Source organism: Petaurus breviceps, unplaced genomic scaffold (assembly GCF_028583685.1).
Source record: "Petaurus breviceps papuanus isolate PSGF00001 unplaced genomic scaffold, PetGlider_PUasm1.0 90925, whole genome shotgun sequence".
NCBI classification, from domain to species: domain Eukaryota; kingdom Metazoa; phylum Chordata; class Mammalia; order Diprotodontia; family Petauridae; genus Petaurus; species Petaurus breviceps.
This window is the reverse complement of record NW_027187380.1, coordinates 1,259,184-1,265,727: the sequence shown is the minus strand read 5'-3', so window position 1 is coordinate 1,265,727 and position 6,544 is coordinate 1,259,184. Positions and strand designations below refer to the sequence as shown.

Genomic DNA, 6,544 nt, shown 5'->3' with positions numbered 1-6,544 from the left:
GCGGCGGGCTCGAGGATGCTAGTAGGGGTGGGGGAGGGAATGGGAGACACAGTAGAGAAGAAGCAAAGCGGGGCTTTCTTCCCCCCCCCCCCCCCCCCATCTCTTTCTTTCTCTCCCCTCCGAAATCAAAATCGAGCCGAGGAGGTGAAGGTGAAGGCCTCCCTCAGGAAGAAACTTTTGCAGGTGGGAAGGTTCCATGCCTGGGGTTGAGTAAGTTGGTCTCCCCTCCCCCCTCCATTACCCGCACCCCTCCTTTTTTTCCTTTTTCTTTTCTTCCTTTTTTTCTCCTTAAAGAAAAAGCTCCCTCTTCTTGAAGGATACAAGACACTCTTCATAGACCAAATTTTCCAGGGCTTGGAGTTGCCTTAGTGAAAGCCACGATATGAAAGATGGGCCTGAGTCTTTGCCATTCTTACCCAGGGTGCTCCCACAAAGCAGATGTGGGACTCCGCTTGTGTGGAGTGAAAAGGTCTTAATTTTGTTTAAGATTTCTGTATGTGTGCATTGGGACTTTTACAAATGTTCTTGAAGTTTCTGGAGACTGGAAGTGGAGGAATGGGAGAAGTCTTGCCATTGACCCTGTCGCTATTAGGATTTCAGGGATAATTTTTACTCTCATACCTTTACTGGAGTACTAGGAGAAGATGGCAGGAGTCAGGAAAAAAGAAGTGGAGGAAAAGCTGGACTGATCCATGGTGGGTCCGGCAGATAGGGGGCAGTCCGAAAAGAAAGGAAAAAGCTGAGCAGGGTAGATTTCAATCTACTTACCAAGTATAAATAGCTTCACAGGCCTTTAAGCCCTTGGTCATGATTAGCCATGGCTTTTTAAATTTAACTAAAACAGAAAATATCAAGGTCAGGTTCTCTAGCCCACTATGCTTTTGTGTCAGGTTTATTTCCCCCCCTAAGGACTCTGCAACCTAAGCTCCTGTTCTTAGCCTCCTTCCTACTCCCACAGCCTTTTTACCTTGTCAAGTCAGATAAGGAGACACAAGGTGAGGTATAGATCACCTGCTCTGGTCTGAAACTGGGGTTCATCTCCCTTGCTGCCCCCCCTCCCCTGCTTTAGTTGATGCTTTCTTATATCTCCTGCTTTTTACCCTTCCCACCCCCCCACAACAACAACAACAACAACAACAACAATAAGAACACCTGATTTGCCTTCCTCATAGGCATATAGTTCTATATCACCTGTGGGAAGGACTCAGGTAGGTTCAGGTTTTGCTTTGTTTCATGGTGTCTTATTTTAATAATATCCACACATATTTAGGTTTGCAAAGCCCTTCATCCCCACAGGAAAAGTGAGTCACTCCCAAAGATTTGTTAGAATTTTGGTTTGACCAGGATGAATTCAGGTTTATGTGGTCACAATTATATGGATGACTCAATTTAAGAATGCTTGGACTTAAAAATGAGGGAGAGAAGGGCAGGTGATTCTTCCCAAACAGGATTTTAGAGGATGAGAAGGTCTTGAGGTATTCACTTTGAAGGGAGAGGTACATCTTAACCATCTCTCAGATGTGGAAATAGCCTAGGTCCTGGTGACTGCCTTCCCTTATACTTATTTCCCATTGAGTTTTTACTGGGGACAGGATCACAGATTTAGAACTGGAAGAGACCTTCGAAGTTATCTGGTCCAGCTCACTCATTTTACAGACAAGGTAGCTGAGGTTTAGAAAGTGATCTACCTAAAGTAACACAGGTTACTAAATGACAGAGGTAGTATTTAAAGTCTCATCATCTAATTCCAAAACCAGAGCACTTTCTAGTATACTACCACCACCTGGAGAGTAGTAGCAAGATTAACTGAGCCAGTGAATCCTACCTCATGGGACTGAGTCAGATCTAGGCACTTAGGAGAAGCACGTGGATCTCAAGACACACAGGTTCCTGTTTGTTCAGTGCTGGAAAGGAAGGGGCTGGGGCTCAGGGAAAACACCTCCACATATTTCTGTTGCTTTGGGAATAAAACAGAATCCAATGACTGCTTTCATCTCCATCTCCTCCCTAATCCTCAGCCCTCTTCCTCTTAGATTGTTGAATTTCCAGGCCAGTGCTACAAATGGGTGACAGCCCTATCTCAGTTCTAGGTATGGTAGGGGGAGAATGCTCTTTATTTGTTGAAAGGAAGAAGCACCCTTTTAAAGTGGACACCTTTAACAGTTCATATAGTTAAGTCCTCTCTACCTTTATTCTTCCCCAGTGTCTCAGCCTAGGTCATCAAAAACACAAGTTGGCCAAATCTTCCAACATTGTCTTCACTCAAACTCTTTTTTGGGGGGAGGGGAATGAGGCTAGTTAGAGATTGGATTAAATTGGGAGGCCCAAAGTATTGGTACAAAATCATTAATGATACCCCTTGCTTTGGTCAATAAATCCTCTACAATTTAGCAATAATGACTCATATTTTGCTTTTCCAATTGTTTTGTTGCTGTGCAGTTCTTTCAGTCATGTCCAACTCTTTGTGACCCCATTTGGAGTTTTCTTGGCAAAGATACTGGAATGTTTTGCTCTTTCCTTCTCCAGCTCATTTTACAGATGAGGAAACTGAGACAAATAGGATTAATGACTTCCAGGGTCACATAGCTAGTAAATGTTTGAGGCTGGATTTGAATTTAGGTCTTCCTGATACCAGGCTCAGTGCTCTATCCACCTAGCCATTGAGCTGTCCTTTCTAATTGTATCTCAGTACAATGTCTAGTGCATAGTAGGTGTCTAATAAATGCTTGTTCACTTGAAGTTTGTATATCACTTTAAGGTTTGCAAAGTGTGTTTTTCACAATAACAGTAGGTAGTAGAATTATTATTATTATTCCCATTTGACAGACAAAGAAATTGTGGTGTTAAGAAATTATGACTTGTTGACACAGAGCTAGGGAGTGTCAGAAGCAAGATTTGAACCTGAGCCTTTTGACTATGGTGCCAGTACTCTAGGTCAAAAATCTTGTCTTATTTTTTTATTTTAATTTTTTTAAGCAATTGGGGTTAAGTAACTTGCTCAAGGTTACATGGCCAGTTATTTCTGGGTGTGGTGCCAAGTATCTGAGCCCATATTTGATCCCCAGGTCATCCTGACACTGGAGCCGGTGCTCTTACTCGCTGAGCCACCTGGCTGCCCCTTGTCTTATTTTTTTTTAAGTGGAATCACCTTTTAAATTTCAGTGCAGCATGCATTTATTTTTATAATTTTTTAAAGTGTCCAAACTTTAGGACCAAATGAATATTAAATTCTATTCAACACTGGTCCAAATTCTCTTGTGATTTTTGTTAATGGGCATACATAAGTTTTTACATAGTTGTAAACAAAGGCAACCTGGTATATTGTGAAGACACTTGGATTTGGAGTCAGAAGACCTAAAGTTTGAATTCTGGCTCTGTCTGTCCCAAGCTATGTGTAGCTCACTTAGTCCTTCTGTAACTCAGCCATTTCCTTTTCATGGTAAAGATCCAATATACTTTGGACTTTTCTGCTAACCAAAGATGTCCTTATCAAGATTTTTAACCTTTTTTTTGTGTCATGGACTCCTTTGGCAGTCTGGTGAAGCCTAGAGACTGCTTCTTATAATAAAATTTTCAAATGCATAACATCAAATACATGGGAGTGCAAAGGAAACTAATTATATTGAAATATAGTTAGCAAAATGTAAAACAAGTTCAAAGACCCCAGGTTAAGAACCTTGTATTAGAGGATGTTTGTATATATAACCTGTATGCCTATTCTCCCTCTCCCCTTTGAATTTCAGCTGTTGCCAGGCAGATCTCTTTGATGATAGATAGGCATTGCAACCAAAATCATTTGGTTTCTTGTTTTTGTTTTGGGGAGGCAATGGGCACTTAACCAAGTGATTTGCCCAAGGTGACACTGTCAGTAAGTGTCTCAGGCCACATTTGAACTCAGGTCCTCCTGACTCTGGGAGCAGTGCTCTATCAAACCAAAATCATTTGGATACATTTAAGTTGTGAGTTTGGAGGGTTGAATTTCATAGAGAATAGAGGGCAGATAAGATCCAAAAACTTGCCTGGGGCCAACTATATTGTTACCCAGTTAGACCTAGTGCAGCACTATGTATGATTGGACATAAAGTTTAGGGGGGTGTAAAAAGATTCCACATTTATTAAGCACCTACTGTATGGAAGGTGATATTGCTAGGTGTTGAGAACTAAGCGATAAAGTCCTTAGCCCTAGAGGAGCTTGCAATCAAATGGGTTAAGGACAAAAGCAGCAGTAAATATAATACAAAATTGAGCATGAAAGTACATTTGAGGTACAAATATGCTATAAAGATACAGAGGAAAGAATTTCAATCTGAGTGTCACTGGCAGTAGTGAGAGTAAGAGGCATTAGAGAAGAAAGAGAACATAGGTGTTACAGGACCAGGAAATCATACAGAGAATTGGAGTAAGAACCCTGGAGATAGATCTCTGACAATTTGATCATGCCACCTAAATAATCTTTACCTTAATACAAAGGATTTTTTTTCAAGTGCCTTTTTTCCATACAACTCAGTGGCTTCAATTATATGACTGCATGGATCTTCGTCATATCTTAGAGCATCCATCAGGGAAAACCCTTCATTCTTCATATAATAAAGTCCTACTATCAGCATGTACTATGAGATATTTTCAAGAAAGGATAATGTGGGGGCGGCGAGGTGGTACAGTGAATAGAGCAGCAGCCCTGGAGTCAGGAGGACTTGAGTTCAAATGTGGCCTCAGACAGTTAACACTTACTAGCCATGTGATCTGGGGAAAGTCACTTAACCCCAATTGCCCTGCCTTCCCCCTTCCAAAAAAAAAAAAAAAAAGCAAAAAAAGAAAGAATAATTTGTAGACACCAGTATGTTTTGTTTTGTTTTTTATAGCAATCGGGATTAAGTAACTTGCTCAAGGTTACATGGCCAGGTGTTTCTGGGTGGGTGCTAAGTGTCTGAGCGTAGGGATTAGTCTGGGGATTCGATCCCCAGGTCATCCTGACACTGGAGCCGGTGCTCTTACTCACTGTGCTACCTGTCCACCCCAGACACCAGTATGTTTACAGCCTCTCTCTTGGTTCCCTTTCTGACCAAGAGCATACATTTTTCAAACAGCTGAGTAGAATTAAAAGGAGAGAGTGGACATACAACAGAATGAAACTATCTGACCTGATCATACCAGTACTACCCAATTAATTGGAGTGAGAAAAGATTTCTGCTTTACATTTATGAAAAACTGAGGCTTCTGGGAAGAGAGTAAGCTAATGGTACCAATCCTGATACATATGGAGAACTTTGTGTCCATTCCCTGGACTGTACCGCCTGTTTTATTGGGCTATGTCAGATAGGGTGTTTTCTTAGATTCCAGTTGTATGCTTCTGGAGCATTTTAGGGTTGTACCTCAAATGTGCTTTCATGCTCAACTTTATATTATATTTACTGGTGCATTTGTCCTTAACTTATTTGATTTTAAGCTCCTCTAGGGCTAAGGACCTCATCACTTAGCTCTTAGCACGTAGCAATATCACCTTGCATACAGCATGCATCCAGAAATTTTGGATGAAAGTTTTGTTCTAAGAAAGAAGCAGCCTTTTGTGACATTTCATGTTTCATTTGATCATTTGACTTGGTCTGGAAGCAAGACAAGGCTGAGCAATCTTATTTCTTCCTTGCCTTGCCCAGAAAGTTCCAATTTATTGTCCTCTGGTCATAAACACTTGCTTCAGGTAGCTTGTGTGGCTCAAAGATAGCATTAACCCAAGAGTGGATCAGAGATCCATTACAGGCACCTAGTGTGGAATTATATGTCAACAAAGCCATCCTACACAGGTCACTCGCTTTGCCTTTATGTCTGGGCTTGGTGACAGGCTTCTGAACATAGGAGAAGCTTTCTTCACACTGTCATTTAGAATGCTTTGCAGCTGAGAGGGTCATAGAGGTAAAGTATTTTCCTCTAAAAATATGACAAAGAATGGGCAATCACCCTCTGTTTAAAAATGAGGGCAGAGTATGGAGACACGGAGGAGGAAGTGTCAGGGATGAACTGAATGTAATTTGTGTCTACCACTTCTCAGCAGTAGGATTACTGAAGTTGTACTCTAAGAAATTTATTTAACTTTGGAGACAATTGTTTCTTGCAGTTATTTATTGCAGTGGTCAATTCAGGAGCATTGGGTTTAGAATCAAGGTCATGTAATGGTAAGTAAGAGAGGAAAGATTTGAGCCCAGGTCCTCTGACTCCAAATCCAATGCTCTTGTTATTGTACTATTCTCCTTTTATCATGAATGTACTTATAAAATTTAAAGATTGCTATATGTTAGCAAGATATTATTGTAGGAGGGTAGGGAGGCAAAGTAGAAGATAAGAAAAACTGACTGTGCTCCCCAAAATACAGCCATTCTCCACTCCCCACCCATCCCCAGTTTACAGGTACTACTTGCTTGGTATAAATAGACATACTCTGGGAAATTATTTGCAAGACTGGACTGGCCTATTCTTCAAGTTCTTGGCTTTATTCCAATGCTTGATGGTTTCGGTGACTGGAAGCCAGGGAAAGAACTTTGGAGAAAGA

General features: G+C 41.2%; 1 protein-coding gene across 2 annotated transcripts in view; it reads left to right on the top strand.

Moving 5' to 3' along the window:
* TIMP2 (TIMP metallopeptidase inhibitor 2) overlaps positions 1-6,544 on the top strand; it is a 321,405-nt gene that overhangs the window by 238,242 nt on the left and 76,619 nt on the right. The window lies entirely within an intron of this gene.